General features: G+C 47.4%; 1 pseudogene across 1 annotated transcript in view; it reads right to left on the reverse strand.

Moving 5' to 3' along the window:
- Positions 1–14,715, reverse strand: part of LOC310853996 (sodium channel protein type 2 subunit alpha-like) — a 38,736-nt pseudogene extending 24,021 nt beyond the window's left edge. The window contains exons 1-10 of the transcript in view: positions 14,440–14,715; positions 13,034–13,182; positions 11,789–11,875; positions 11,340–11,468; positions 10,145–10,236; positions 6,820–7,161; positions 4,326–4,389; positions 3,213–3,354; positions 2,420–2,626; positions 838–1,219 (exon numbers count right to left, since the gene is read on the reverse strand). The product of the transcript in view is annotated as a sodium channel protein type 2 subunit alpha-like (transcript). The remainder of the gene's footprint in view (positions 1–837; positions 1,220–2,419; positions 2,627–3,212; positions 3,355–4,325; positions 4,390–6,819; positions 7,162–10,144; positions 10,237–11,339; positions 11,469–11,788; positions 11,876–13,033; positions 13,183–14,439) is intronic.
- Positions 14,716–16,746: the final 2,031 nt, after the last annotated feature.

The raw sequence follows: 16,746 nt of genomic DNA on the forward strand, positions 1-16,746 counted from the left end.
AGCCTACTGCAGGCCTGGTAGACTAGATTTAGAAGACATGTGTCCAGTGCATAGCCTACTGCAGGCCTGGTAGACTAGATTTAGAAGACATGTGTCCAGTGCATAGCCTACTGCAGGCCTGGTAGACTAGATTTAGAAGACATGTGTCCAGTGCATAGCCTACTGCAGGCCTGGTTGACTAGATTTAGAAGACATGTGTCCAGTGCATAGCCTACTGCAGGCCTGGTAGACTAGATTTAGAAGACATGTGTCCAGTGCATAGCCTACTGCAGGCCTGGTTGACTAGATTTAGAAGACATGTGTCCAGTGCATAGCCTACTGCAGGCCTGGTAGACTAGATTTAGAAGACATGTGTCCAGTGCATAGCCTACTGCAGGCCTGGTAGACTAGATTTAGAAGACATGTGTCCAGTGCATAGCCTACTGCAGGCCTGGTAGACTAGATTTAGAAGACATGTGTCCAGTGCATAGCCTACTGCAGGCCTGGTTGACTAGATTTAGAAGACATGTGTCCAGTGCATAGCCTACTGCAGGCCTGGTAGACTAGATTTAGAAGACATGTGTCCAGTGCATAGCCTACTGCAGGCCTGGTAGACTAGATTTAGAAGACATGTGTCCAGTGCATAGCCTACTGCAGGCCTGGTTGACTAGATTTAGAAGACATGTGTCCAGTGCATAGCCTACTGCAGGCCTGGTAGACTAGATTTAGAAGACATGTGTCCAGTGCATAGCCTACTGCAGGCCTGCTTGACTAGATTTAGAAGACATGTTTCTGATTATTAGGAGACATTTCTTTTAGAATCGACCTCGGGTCGACCTAAGCGGGTCAACTCCTCACCTGGTTGGGGGAGGAGCATCTCTTGTCGTAGGACAGGCGGGTGGCGTCGATGGAGAACCGGAAGCTCGACCTCTTGATGCTGTCCTCCGACTCCGACTTGTGGAAGCGGCGATTGTGGTCGGCGGTGCCCCCCCCTACCCCGCCGCCCCCGCCCCCCCCCTCTCCTCCTCCTCCTCCTCCTCCTCCTCCTCCTCCTGCTCTCTCTGCCGTCTCTTCTTGCGGCGGTTTCGGCGCTCCTTGGCGCTCTTGGAGCTCAGCTTGGACGTCCTGGAGGACGACTCGGAGGTGGGCGGGGCCCCACCTCCCCCCCCCCCGCCCCCCGTAGCCCCCGTCACCCCCCCCCTCCCTCTCCGCTCTCGTTAGCGGCCGCCGCGGCAACCTGCTGCATGGTCGAGAGAGAACGCACACACACACACGCACACGCACACGCACACACGCACACGCAGACAGACACGCACACGCACACACACATTTGTACTTGAGTTAAAGAACTGTAGTAGTAGTAGTAGTAAAAACACTGAAGTTTAGTGAATCCCTAGACTCCTTCAAAACCACTCTCAAAGAGCACTTATGGACGGCTGCCATTCGAAACTGGACCCCTCTATTTTCTTATTATTTAAAACAAAATGTTCTGATGAATTGAAAATGGAGGACCCTGATGTAAACAAGTCTTAGTGCTATTTTCTGGTTTTATCCTCATAGCAGATTTTGTATTGACCTGTACTTTAGTTTTGATTTGTAACCCATTCTACAAACTGTTACATTACAATATTCAATCAATTAAAAGTATTCAAAATGCATTGCCGCATTGAAATGCAGACGTTTCCCTAACCTGTAGAAGAAGATGCACCTGTTTGAGGTACTTATGTATTATGATCATCAATAGAGAAGAGAGGCATAATAGTCGTTTCGTTAAATAAAAAGTAAATTGAAAAAAATAAAATAAATGCCAACGTTTCCCAAACAATTAAAAAAAAAATATATATATATATATATATTTTTTTTTTTTTCTTCAGAAATAGTGTCAATGGTAGATGTACAAGTTCATAATGCATTGCATTATGAGCATATTGTGAGCTTGTAGATCAGCTATGGTCACCATTTCTTGAAAAAGGGCATTTTAACGATGCAAGCTTTGTTAAAATGCCCGTCAAGCTCAATGCAAGCTCGTAGCGCGGCACTCGGCGCAAATCTTTGAATATATATTCTTTCACAGCGAACTTTTTAAACTCATATATTTGCTTCTGGGGGGGGGGGGGGTCCCTGGAACAACATGTCTTCTGACCACTGAAACATAGGATTTTCAGAGAACTGTTCAGAAGACATTTTGTAGAATAGTGTCACGTCTAAATGGTTTTTAAATAAAAATCTAAACTTGCTGTCAGAATCAACAGTGTTGCACCTCCTTCACACTCCTTTTCCTTCACATTTTCACGATATATATTTTTGCAGATCTACAAGCTCATCATAGCGCGGCACTCAGCGCCGTACTATGATGAGCTTGTAGATCCGCTATTTTCCAATAGCTAAAGTATAACACAATGCTTTAAAACACCACATTCTCTGACTGCGCCTCCTTTACCTGCGCCTCCTCCTGCTGCCTCTTCAGCTGCTCCAGCATCTGCTGGAACTCCTCCTCCTTCTGCAGCGCCTCCTCGATGGTGGCCTGGTTCTGCTCGTCGTACGCCATGGCCACCACGGCCAGGATGAGGTTGACCAGGTAGAAGGAGCCCAGGAAGATCACCAGCACGAAGAAGATCATGTAGGGCTTCCCCGCTGCGCGCAGCGTCTGAGGAGAGAGACAGAGAGAGAGAGGACGGTTGGTTGGGTGATAGACAGAGAGTGCGGTTATGGTTTATACGAAAACACTGACATTTCCTCCATAAATGGAGCTGACCTGTTGTGACATTCCATATGTTGTTGATCTGACCTCATCAAACCCTGTGTGTACGCTGGTAGGCTACAGGTTCTCCCAGTAGTCCCAGAGACACTGACCTGCTTGTAGGCTACAGGTTCTCCCACTAGTCCCAGAGACACTGACCTGCTGGTATAGGCTACAGGTTCTCCCACTAGTCCCAGAGACACTGACCTGCTGGTATAGGCTACAGGTTCTCCCACTAGTCCCAGAGACACTGACCTGCTGGTATAGGCTACAGGTTCTCCCACTAGTCCCAGAGACACTGACCTGCTGGTATAGGCTACAGGTTCTCCCACTAGTCCCAGAGACACTGACCTGCTGGTAGGCTACAGGTTCTCCCACTAGTCCCAGAGACACTGACCCGCTGGTATAGGCTACAGGTTCTCCCACTAGTCCCAGAGACACTGACCTGCTGGTATAGGCTACAGGTTCTCCCACTAGTCCCAGAGACACTGACCTGCTGGTATAGGTTCTCCCAGTAGTCCTGGGTCATGAGGCGGAACAGAGACAGGAAAGCCCAGCTGAAGGTGTCGAAGCTGGTGTAGCCGTAGTTTGGATTACGACCCGCCTTGATGCAGGAATATCCCTCTGGACACAACCTGGCAGAGAATACAGATACAGGTCAGACATCATCCTCTTTTAAATGCTATTCATGTCCATTCCTTGAAGAAGATGCAGCTACATTGCTAAAATCATTTAACTGCCATCATTGTATCATTTGAAATACACTGTGCAATATTAGTCATAATGTCATCTAGCTCCATAAAAATCTACTGATCGCATTAGAGTTCAGATTAATTTAATTTGGTTCTTCATGGCAGTCGGCCCGGCCCGGACATGCAGCTATTTTGGCCCAACATCCCACGACGGAATAACGTTCCCACCATCACAGCTAATCAGCAGTGTGGAATCCTCGCAGTGCCTCTGAGCGCGGTGTGCGAGGCTGAGGGCAGACATTATAATCTCTAAGCGCGAGGCTGAGGGCAGACATTATAATCTCTAAGCGCGAGGCTGAGGGCAGACATTATAATCTCTAAGCGCGAGGCTGAGGGCAGACATTATAATCTCTAAGCGCGAGGCTGAGGGCAGACATTATAATCTCTAAGCGCGAGGCTGAGGGCAGACATTATAATCTCTAAGCACGAGGCTGAGGGCAGACATTATAATCTCTAAAAGCGAGGCTGAGGGCAGACATTATAATCTCTAAGCGCGAGGCTGAGGGCAGACATTATAATCTCTAAGCGCGAGGCTGAGGGCAGACATTATAATCTCTAAAAGCGAGGCTGAGGGCAGACATTATAATCTCTAAAAGCGAGGCTGAGGGCAGACATTACAATCTCTAAGCGCGAGGCTGAGGGCAGACATTATAATCTCTAAAAGCGAGGCTGAGGGCAGACATTACAATCTCTAAGCGCGAGGCTGAGGGCAGACATTATAATCTCTAAGCGCGAGGCTGAGGGCAGACATTATAATCTCTAAGCGCGAGGCTGAGGGCAGACAGTAATTACCTATGCTTGGCTTTTTGTGGCGCGCCTAATTGGACCATATAAATAAAACATGTCTCTCTTACCCAGCGCCGCTGCCGTTTCCACACAGCAGAGCATCCCTCGCGTTGGGGAGTTTGTAGTAATTATCTGGAAGAGGACAGGAACACACAGAGACGCACGCACGCACACACACACACACACACACACACACACACACACACACACACACACACACACACACACACACACACACACACACACACACACACACACACACACACACACACACACACACACACACACACGCACACACACAAAACGAAAATTAAAACAAATGAAATGACTTAGCCTCGGTCAGAAATGGTCACATTCAAGAATAGACACAATGAACTGCAGGGTGACTTGGATTCTCCCGTCATGGAATGCCTCGATCCGTTTGCATCGTCAGGCAGAGCCCTCCCATCTCCACTTGACATGCATTATTTTCCAGGTGCGCGTGCATGCGCGCGTGGGCGTGTGCGTGGGCACGTGCACGTGCGTGTGGATTCTGTGTAACTAATTATCATGCCAGAGCCCTGAACGGTGTTTTGTTGACGCTACGTTTCTCACAGCCAGCGCCCACGGTCGGATCTTTTTCAAATCTGTCCGTTTTTTAACCAATAAATAACTATAACTACATTGGATCAATTGAAACGGCAACCGTTTTGGACAACAAGCCGGTCAGTTTCTATTTGCATACATAGAGCGAGTAGAGCATAAAATAAAATATAAACAACGTTGTTGTTTATATCATATAATCTTTTCCAGCAACAGGTCAGGGGACAAGAGCAACAGAAAGGAATAAAGATTCTCCTCTTCATCCTCCTCCTAAGTCTGAATAGAGAGAGAGAGAGAGAGAGAGAGGGGGGGGGGGGGGAGGAGGGGGGGGTTCAGTGTTTTAGCACCTAGCCACTCTCCTGCCTCACTGCACATGGACAGCTATGGGAATGACTCATCCTCTCTACCATTTCAAATTTCTTTCTCATTTCTGTCATGTATTTTCCCCCCCCGCTGTCAGTCAGCCCTTTCTTTACACGTACAGTACAGTGCTGAAGTCCCTGATGCTGGTGCCACAACACGGCTTACTGTCTGCTGCAAAACATCTCCAAGATCGCCATATCCAGGTCTTTGAGAAATATGGACAAACTGCTGGAGTAGCTGCCATTAGAAGCCAGGCTCACTGTCCACCGGTAAAAGTCACACATTTGTTCTCCACATTTGGCCGATGGTCCCATGGAGCGGTGAGCATGGACTGACCCCCCCCCCCCTACCCAAGCAGGGAGGAGAGGCACTGGCTCCCAACTTTCCCAGAGTCTTTGGTATGACCCGGCCGGGGATCGAACCCCGACCTCCCAGTCTCAGAGCAGAGACTCTAACCACAAGGCCACTGAGCTGCTCATGTCACATGGTGGTCCCTGGCCAAGTGGTCAAGTGGCCATTCGATCAAACAGACTCCTATATCTCCTCCATCGTGCTGCCAAATCTTTCCACTTTGTGGTAACAACACCAGCGCCAACACCTTATCATTTACAAAGCTGGCATGGACTGTCCTGTCTGTCCAGTGACTCATGTTCTCTGGGCCCGTCCACACACGCCACACAGGTGGCGCTGCATGCTTGTCGGGGACGGTTGAGTTTTGTCGTGTGCCGATTATTCCAGCAGCCACATTTATATGGCTGCCGGTCTCCCCACTAGCCCTATAGTTAGAGACCGTGGAGGTAAACAATTACCTCAAGAAACTATATGATCTTATCGACCTGCTGCACATGCTGGGAGCGTAGCGTACTGCTGTCTGCCATTTGGAAACACGGAAGTGAAACTGACTTACGTCAGACTCATATGACTCATATGAGGTTAGGGGACTTACATGGCCGGTTAAGACTGATATGAGGTTAGGGGATTCACGTGGCCGGTTAAGACTGATATGAGGTTTAGGGAATTACGTGGCCGGTTAAGACTTATATGAGGTTAGGGGAATTACGTGGCCGGTTAAGACTGATATGAGGTTAGGGGAATTACGTGGCCGGTTAAGACTGATATGAGGTTAGGGGAATTACGTGGCCGGTTAAGACTGATATGAGGTTAGGGGATTTACGTGGCCGGTTAAGACTGATATGAGGTTAGGGGATTTACGTGGCCGGTTAAGACTGATATGAGGTTAGGGGACTTACGTGGCTGGTTAAGACTTATATGAGGTTAGGGGAATTACGTGGCCGGTTAAGACTTATATGAGGTTAGGGGAATTACGTGGCTGGTTAAGACTTATATGAGGTTAGGGGAATTACGTGGCCGGTTAAGACTTATATGAGGTTAGGGGAATTACGTGGCCGGTTAAGACTGATATGAGGTTAGGGGAATTACGTGGCCGGTTAAGACTGATATGAGGTTAGGGGACTTACGTGGCAAGCCTACTCGTCATGCGTAATTCATTAATAGGACGAGTATATCTGTGATTAGCAACACATGTGTTTTAATGGGAGTGGTGACAGTGTGCAGGTGCACATCATCACCGCTGAAAAAACACTGGTGGATAAATACCGCTGTCGTTGATGTACTCGGTCCAGTTGAAGGCGTCGTCCCGTGTCTCGTTCTGCAGGAAGGCGGCGGCGCCGTCGCCGGAGTCCTCGGCCGCCAGCAGGGCGGCGCCATAGCTGGCGTTGAACAGCAGGAGGTCCGTGGCCTCCATGGCGCCGAGGCCGAGGCTCCCCGCGGTGAGGTTGGTGGCGTTGTCGGGCATGCGGACGCACTTCTGCCGCAGGTTGCCCATGAAGAGCTGCAGGCCGATGAGGGCGAACACGCTCAGGCAGAACACGGTGAGGATCATCACGTCAGACAGCTTCTTCACCGACTGGATCAGAGCGCCCACGATGGTCTTCAGGCCTGGGGGGGGTAGGGGGGGTAAGGGGGGAGGGGGGGGTAAGGGGGGAGGGGGGTGCGAGGGTGAGGAGAAAAGAGGAGAAAAAAGAGGAGTCGTTATCGGGCTGTGCTGCATGCATGGATTAAAGCTAAAAACACAATCTCAAGACAAGAAAGATGTTACGATGATGTTTTAGGCCGACCAGCTGAAGAAAAACCGTCTTCTAAAACTTGTATTCTATATATTGACAGTTTGATCGCGCGAAATAGTCTTTCATCTTAAAATAACTAATGCCCGAAGACGGCCGATCTACGAGCTCTTAGATCGGCTGTTTTCGGTTCGCGACGGCACGTTGTGTGACAGAAAAGAGCTACGACGCAAAAGTACTAAATTCGTTATGTGATAAATTATTGAAGTGATGCAGAATATGTGTTGTATATGTGTCCATTTGGTTGCATTTCACGCTCTCAAGAGTTAACATTTCCATAAGGGTCCATTCGGTTACCAGAGTACAAAATACTACGTTCGTTTCTGTGTTGAAATTTAAATTATTTTAGTTAAGTATTGGCATCAGAATACATTTAAAGTGCTAAAAGTACAGTACAAAGTACCCAGAATGGCCCATTCCACTGTTTTCAAAGTGTCAAACAGCTGATCTGATCTACAAGCTCACAATGCGTGACGAATCGCGATGCATTGTGAGCCTGTAGATCAGCTAGTTTCAAACAGCCGTGGCATATTAATGTGCAAGTTTGTTTAAAAGCAGCAGCAATATCTAACCGAGGGAAAAATATGATTATTCTTTGAAGAACTGTGTCAACTGATAGGGCGCACAGACAAAACCTACATTAAAATGGTGATATAAAATGCAATAAAAGCAAAAGGTTGTCCCTTTTCATTATATTATATTAGTTTTGTCCGTATAAGCACATTACCAGCTTTACCAGTTCTGCTGCTGTATGTCTGATAAAAATTACTATTACCGCCTGGCCCCTCGAACCAGAGGCCAATGTGTTTTATTCAACTGGAAATCCATTTCATAACTAGATAATGTGTCTTCAGCTCGTTTGTAGAATTGCAGTATAACAGTTCCTTTTGATGGCGGCCCAAAATATTATGGTAGCACCAATAACACACAAGACACGTTATGCGTTGTATACAAGACTGGTCTTCAGACAGATTAGTCGTGTGTTAGCTGGTCACGATGTGCGTTAGTGTGTATAAAGTGGAACGTGGTTTCTTTGTCGTCCCTTTCTTAAATTAACGGCCAAAATATTTTTTCGAGGAATCGTTTAAAGAGGGAGTGCCACCATTTTTGTATTTTTCCAGTTTTCCATGTGTCTATACTTCATTAGACACCCTGGAGTCGTTTTTATGTGCAATGGTGTATTGACTTTGTATTTAGGGTTTCATCCTGGAGGCTGATCCCTTGACAGTCAAACGGGCCAATGAAATAAACAGTAATATAGTGACATCACTTCAGCTTCAGTTCAGGCAAACCAGGCATACTTAATGAACTGGTGGGCATGACCACATAAAAACGACATTTTAACAAATACTGTACACTTTTTTTGAAAAAAGTATACCTCCTTATATAACAATAAGACCTAATGATTCATGTTTTGAAATTAATGAATGCGTTGTGAAATCCATGATCTCGACCACGGTCGAAAAATGCTGATGATGATCATAAATCTAAGGTTTAATCCTATTTAATTCAATTTAAGCATATTATGTTACATCACTGACAGTGTTATTTTAAGTTAAATATATTGTTATGCATGTTTTTGGTGAAACGATAAAGAAGTTTTCAATTTTTCCTGAAAACCTTAAAGAAAATGACTTGTGCCATTAGTTTAAGAAGGCGATGATGTTGTGTTAGTGTTTGCAGTGACATAAACACCCAGTAACCAACAGTAACATGTATCATGTTATGTGAGACAATTAGCCAAAAAACACACACGACGTCCAACACAGACAATTAGCCCAAAACACACGACAAGACGTGGAACAGCGACATGCTCGGGAGAAGGAGAACGAGGAGGAGGAGGAGCCCTATACGTGTGTCTCTCATGCAGAGGAAATGTGAAAGAAATATAATGCAAAAAAGATCAAATAAAAAGTCTACTCAGTAAAATAAGTTCCCAAGGCAAGAATAGATTTCATCCAAAGAGAGAGAGACAGAGACAGAGACAGAGAGAGAGAGAGAGAGAGAGAGAGAGAGAGAGAGAGAGAGTTAAATCGGACGAGACGAATGTATCTAAAAGCTCAGAATCCTGTCAATCTGTTGCAGATTGGGAGCCAGATTCCAGCTTTTTTACTGGCCTTGGGACGGTCGAGGCTGTACAGCATGACAGGAGGGGGAGAGAGAGAGAGAGAGAGAGAGAGAGAGAGAGAGAGAGATAGAGAGAGAGAGAGAGAGAGAGATGGCGGTACACCGGGAGCGCGACCGCCATCTGAGCCATCGCGGTGAGATGAGGGGGATGTTAGCCAAACGCCACCCAGCTAGCTGCTATAGCATTCTTTTAGTATTCCATTCCAGCGCTTTGTTATGGTTCGTCTACGGGGTCGCCCAGGTTTTGTCTCTCTCACCTGGAATGACCGATATAGTTTTCAGGGCTCGCAGAACCCTGAAGGTTCGCAGCGCTGAGACATTGCCCAGGTCCACAAACTCTGTGACATATCTGCAAGGGAAGGAAGGGAGGGAGGGAGGGAGGGAGGGAGGGAGGGAAGGAACCACAGTAGAGTGGTTGGGGGGGGGGGGGCAATCGGAAAACAGAAAGGGAGGCGTCCACACGCACACACAAAACCACACACACACACACACACACGCACACATACGCACCACGACATGACGAAAAAGGATGGGAGGGTCAGGGAAGGGTGGGGGATCAGGAATTGGGGTGGGGGTGGGGGGGGGACGGGGACACACACGACAAACGGTCAAACACAGAGGACACATGGGCAGCAGCCCAGGCGGCGCGGGGGGCGGGGCCAAAGCCTTACCTGGGATCACAGAGATAGTTTTCAAAGCTCGCAAGACTCTGAACGTCCGCAGAGCCGATACATTGCCTAGGTTTACAAACTCTGTGACATACCTGCAGAGGTCAAAGGTCACAGTTACTACACAATACAACACGCGACACTTCACTGTGTACAATGTAGGCATTTAGCACTTTACCGTGTACAATGTAGGCATTTAGCACTTTACCGTGTACAATGTAGGCATTTAGCAGACGCTCTTGGACGATTCTACAAAGTTTTCTGAAAAACCCTATGTTTCTATGTCAGTCGTTCTCAAACATTATCATGTCAAGGACCCCCCCCAGATTATATGTAATTGGCCGCCGACCCCCATCTGAAAATATGTTGTTCCAGGGACAACATATCCCCCCCCCCCCACCACCACTAGAAGCAAAGATTTGAGTTCGCTCTGAAAGAATATATATTCAAAGATTTGCAACACATTTTCACGATTTTTCAAAAATAGCAGACCTACAAGCTCGTAGCGCGGCACTCGGTGCAAGAACAACACATGGAAATACATCCTTAATAAATACATCAAATACATAAATAATAGTCATCAAGAATCTAAGCTACGAACTGAAACTATGAGTATACACTATAGACTTCTATGTCTACATAAAATGCTGACTAAGTTACATAATGTTGAGCCTTTGCATTCGCCTGTAAGGTCGTCGAGGCTAGGGGAGGGGCTACGGGCTGTAAGGTCGTCGAGGCTAGGGGAGGGGCTACGGGCTGTAAGGTCGTCGAGGCTAGGGGAGGGGCTACGGGCTGTAAGGTCGTCGAGGCTAGGGGAGGGGCTACGGGCTGTAAGGTCGTCGAGGCTAGGGGAGGGGCTACGGGCTGTAAGGTCGTCGAGGCTAGGGGAGGGGCTACGGGCTGTAAGGTCGTCGAGGCTAGGGGAGGGGCTACGGGCTGTAAGGTCGTCGAGGCTAGGGGAGGGGCTACGGGCTATAAGGTCGTCGAGGCTAGGGGAGGGGCTACGGGCTGTAAGGTCGTCGAGGCTAGGGGAGGGGCTACGGGCTATAAGGTCGTCGAGGCTAGGGGAGGGGCTACGGGGCCAAGATGGAGTCTCAATTTGGGGATCTGTTGCCTAATCATTGATGGCAGACGATGCGTTCTCCTGGGGTCTATACGGGGTTAATGTACGCCACGGGGCGTCGCCATGGATACGTACGCCATGGAGATGACCATGAAGTCCAGCCAGTTCCACGGGTCTCTCAGGAAGGTGAACTTCCCCACGCAGAACCCCCGCGCCAGGATCTTGATCAGGGACTCGAACGTGTAGATCCCTGTGAAGGTGTACCTGGACGGACAGACAGACAGACAGACAGACAGACAGAGGTTTTCATGTCAAGAACAGAACAGATGGTTGTCATTTTACAAAAGAATGTCTTAATTCTTCATATAATGGGCAGTAAAACAAAAAAATTAATTTCATTTTCAATTTCTTTCAAATCACACACTAGACACACTCTGTCCTCCTCAGGAGTGCCAATGCATCTACCCGTTTCTAAAGCTAATGGTAAGGTCCCAGAATGCAGCCGTGCACAAAAAGATCTCTGACTTTTGGATATATTTTGTGTAAGGTTGAAACAATCAGTGAGACAAACACGGAAGACTTACTCCACGTTCTTGGCCCACTCCGGGGGGTTGCTGAGGGTCATGAAAGCACAGTTGGTCAGGATGGTGAACATGATCAATATGCTGAACCTCGTGGAAGGAGACGTCAGAGTGAAGGAACGACACCAGACCAAGACTGAACCATTTAACCCCATTCTGACCTGAGATCAGATTCTAAAAATGTCTTCTACGTCCTGACAGTTTTCCATTCTGACCTGAGATCAGATTCTAAAAAATGTCTTCTACGTCCTGACAGTTTACCATTCTGACCTGAGATCAGATTCTAAAAAAATGTCTTCTACATCCTGACAGTTTTCCATTCTGACCCGAGATCAGATTCTAAAAATGTCTTCTACATCCTGACAGTTTTCCATTCTGACCTGAGATCAGATTCTAAAAATGTCTTCTACATCCTGACAGTTTTCCATTCTGACCTGAGATCAGATTCTAAAAAAATGTCTTCTACGTCAGTTGCTCTTCGATTTTTCAAAAATAGCAGACCTATCGGCGTGTTGTAATAATAATATTATTATTATTATTATAATTCGGTATAGCGAGCGGGCGACATGCAGTGTTGATTTCGTCGACTAAAACTAAGCTGAAATCAACTACCTTTTTTCACGGACGAAAACTAAATGGAAACTAAATGAAAACTAAGCTACGGTGACTAAAACTAAGACTAAATATACTGACGATTTCGTCAACAAATAAAAACTAGACTAAAATGTTAGGAAGGGACTAGTGGACAAGACATCCAGTAAGTAATTTTACACTTGGTTGCATGCTGAAAATAGACAAATCTACAAGCTCACAACGCGTCGCAGTGTAACGCGTTGTGAGCTTGTAGATCAGCTTGTAAAATCAGCCATTACGGCGGCATCAAGGCAGGCCCGCCAAAATACATTTTAGTCGACTAAATCAACTGTAGATTTAGTCGACTAAAATCTTATGACATTTAGTCGACTAAAACAAGACTAAACACTAGAACACTCCAGGTGACTAAAAAGTGACTAAAAGTAAATGAAAACTGTTCAAAAGACTATATGACTAAAACTAAAGACTATATGACTAAAACTAAAGACTATATGACTAAAACTAAAGACTATATGACTAAAACTAAACGCAATATTTGCTGCCAAAAACAACACAGCGACCTCGTGTGCGACCTCGTGTGTGACCTTGTGTGACCTTGTGTGACCTTGTGTGACCTTGTGTGACCTTGTGTGACCTCGTGTGACCTCGTGTGACCTTGTGTGAGGACCTGGTGTGAAAGGATATGAATGAACCAGAACTCTGATGGCGATCCTCCTCAGCGGGTTGAAGGGGCTCAGGATGTACAAGGCAGGAGTGGCGTTGAACCGGAAGATCGTCTTCCCTCGATTACATACTATGAAGGTCTGGGAGGGGGAGGGGGAGGGGGGGAGGGAGAGAGGGAGGGGGGAGGGAGAGAGAGAGAGAGAGAGAGAGAGAGAGAGAGAGAAATAAACAGGTATCGGTGAGAAGTTTGGACATTTTTAAACCCTCTTACTATACTGTACTGTGCATCAAATACTGTAGCACACTGGTTGGTTTTCAACCTTTTTCATGTCAAGATTTGAGCCACGGAACCACCATTTAGCCTCTCAGACCCATGGCTTTATTTGTAGGTCGTTAAAACGTTACCAAATAACGTACCGTACCTAACAATCAAGACATTGTCGGCAAAACCTCCTGTTTGTGTGGTTATATTATAACCACTTGAACTGGGAACATTAGCCAAAAATAGCAGCTTGTGTGTGCGTGTGTGCATTCGTGCATGCGTGCATGCGTGCGTGGACTGTTCGGAAGCGAAAGGTTTGGCCGATGAAAGGCTGATCTGTTTTTAAAGGGTTGGCCTGTTTTTAAAGGGTTGGCCGACGAAAGGCTGATCTGTTTTTAAAGGGTTGGCCTGTTTTTAAAGGGTTGGCCTGTTTATAAAGGGTTGGCCGACGAAAGACTGATCTGTCTTTAAAGGGTTTTAAAGGGTTTTTAAAGGGTTGGCCGACGAAAGGCTGATCTGTTTTTAAAGTAATGGAAGTGCTGATGCAGTAACTGAAAGCTGCTGTGAGTCATGTTGCCATGTTGGTCAAATGTCAGTGACGCACTTTTCGTCCCCATAAACACAGATGATTGATAACACTGAGAGTACCCAAGAGGCACTCCACAATATCCCACACAAGACAAACAAAGAATCGAATGTCAAAAACAAGCGCGACTTGATATAATATATTTGCCACAAACAAATAATTCAACAGGATACCAGGAACATGTTCATAACGCTTATTTATTGTACTTGCAGGCTTCCATAGATCGTGATTGTTACCCCCCCCCCTCCCCCCCTCCCCCCAGCCACTCTTCCACTCAACTGTGAATCGAGGGTCTCCATCGAGTGGGGCTGCGGGGGGGGGGGGGGGGGGGGGCTGCGGATTATCCTTATTTATTATTGCTATTTTTGTTGTTGCTGTGCAACTTCTCCTCTCCTCTCCTCTCCTCTCCTCTCCTCTCCTCTCCTCAGACAAAATATACTGAGAATCTCAAAACATACCTTCTGATTGCTGTAGAAGAGAACACACTACACTGTAAAACATACCTTCTGATTGCTGTAGAAGAGAACAGACTACACTGTAAAACAATACCTTCTGATTGCTGTAGAAGGAGTCCAGGTCCTCCAGGGGCGTGGACACCAGGCGAGGGGGCGTGTCCCCGTAGATGAAGGGGAGGGACTTGCCCGCCTCCAGGTCGCTGTTGGGCCGCGGGCCATCGTCGTCGTCGACGACGTCGCTGCGGCGGCGGTCGGGCGCCCGCGCTCTCCGAGCCTCCTCCTCGGCGATGCGCCTCTCGATGGCGGCCAGCGAGTCCGGGGCGAAGGGGTGCAGGCTGTCTGGGCCGGGCGGTACAAGACGCTGGGCCATCTTGTCATCGCTGCTCTGTCTAGAGGGAGGCGGGGCTGGGCGGGGCTGGGGCAGGGGGCTGCGGGGGACATAAACACACCTTTAGCACACCAGCTGGGGCAGGGGGCTGGGGGGGACATAAACACACCTTTAGCACACCAGCTGGGGCAGGGGGCTGCGGGGGACATAAACACACCTTTAGCACACCAGCTGGGGCAGGGGGCTGGGGGGGACATAAACACACCTTTAGCACACCAGCTGGGGCAGGGGGCTGCGGGGGACATAAACACACCTTTAGCACACCAGCTGGGGCAGGGGGCTGGGGGGGACATAAACACACCTTTAGCACACCAGCTGGGGCAGGGGGCTGGGGGGGACATAAACACACCTTTAGCACACCAGCTGGGGCAGGGGGCTGCAGACATTAACACACCTTTAGCACACCAGCTGGGGCATGGGGCTGCGAGGGAGGGGGGCATAAACACACTTTTAGCACACCAACTGGGGCAGGGCACTGCGAGGGAGGGGGCATAAACACACCTTTAGCACAGTTCTTCCCAAACCTTGTTCATGTCAAAATGACACTAATTAGCCCCACGGACCCCGATTAGAAATGATATGCCAGGGATTACAGATGGAACCAAATGGACCCTAACGGGTCCATATAAACGCCTTTAGCACCCAGCATTGTTTATTATTGTTGAAACTATAGACCCTGTGACCCATCGACCACCGGCCTACTTGGGAATGATGCAAGTTGTCATAGCAACCATTTTAACCGTCCGCCTGAAGAGAGCAAACTGACTGTGAAAGGTGGACTGCTGGTTAAATAATCAAATGACAAGTGTGGGCTGTGGGGTTGCCATGGCAATCAATTGGCTGAGGCAGAGGGCTGGGAATTATACAGCTCTCCATCACTTAAGTTTAACTGGGGACCACCTGGAACCCCCTCAAGGACCACTGGTGGTCCCCGAAACCACTGGTTGAGAACCACTGCTCAAAGTGAAACTCTGGGAAGAATATATAGTTCTCTGGAAATCACCGAAGGTCATTAACCCATTAAGACCTGGGAACAGATTCTACTAAATGTCTTCTAATGACAGTTTCCTATGTTTCTATATCAGTGGTGCTCAAACTATTTCATGTCAAGGAGCCCAAGAATGATCTGTATTTGGCCGCGGACCCCCCAAATATGTTGTTCCAAGGACTCTCTCAGAAGAAAAGATTTGAGTTAAAAACTTTCAAAGAATTGCACCCCATTTTCACGATTTAAAAAAAAATAGAGCTATGAGCTTGTAGATCTGCTATTTCTCAATAGCTATTTTATAACGTAATGTTTAACCCATTTTGGGGGCGGGAACCCCTTTTGGTGTTTTAAGCATTATGTTGTACTTTAGCTGTTGAACAAATGGCAGATCTACAAGCTCGTAGCGTGGTGCCGTGCTACGAGCTTGTAGGTCTGATATTTGTTTTAAATCGTGAAAATGTGGCCCAAATGTTTGAATATTCAGAGTGAACATTTTTTACTCGAATCTTTGCTATATGGGGGGTTCCTGGAACAACATAATCTTTGCTATATATGGGGGGTTCCTGGAACAACATAATCTTTGCTATATGGGGGGTTCCTGGAACAACATATTTTCAGATGGGGGTCGGCGGCCAAATACATATACGGTATTTTTGGTGATCCTTGACATGAAAACGTTTGAGAACGAATGACATGTCAGGATTTAGAAGGCAAAGTCTGGCTATGCGAGCCTGTCCTCCAGTGACAGTCCTGTCAGCTTCATGAACACAGGGTTCACTGGAGAGTTTAGAGGCACTTGAGCTGATTTCCTCAAGTGCCTCTAAAACAAACTGTGATGCGTATTAGTTGTATAATGAATAGGCTTTGGATTAGACGTGTGTGTGAATGCCCTGTCAGTTAAGCACTGCATGTTTACACTGCAAAACGCTATTTGATTTTCTCTTACTGGACGTGTACGTGCCCGTCGGCCACCGGCCTACTTGGGAACGATGCAACTTAGGGAACCTAATAATCCCGTTTTAACC

The sequence above is a fragment of the Protomyctophum parallelum genome (assembly GCF_964188405.1).
Source record: "Protomyctophum parallelum genome assembly, chromosome: 23".
In the NCBI taxonomy this organism is placed as follows: Eukaryota; Metazoa; Chordata; class Actinopteri; order Myctophiformes; family Myctophidae; genus Protomyctophum; species Protomyctophum parallelum.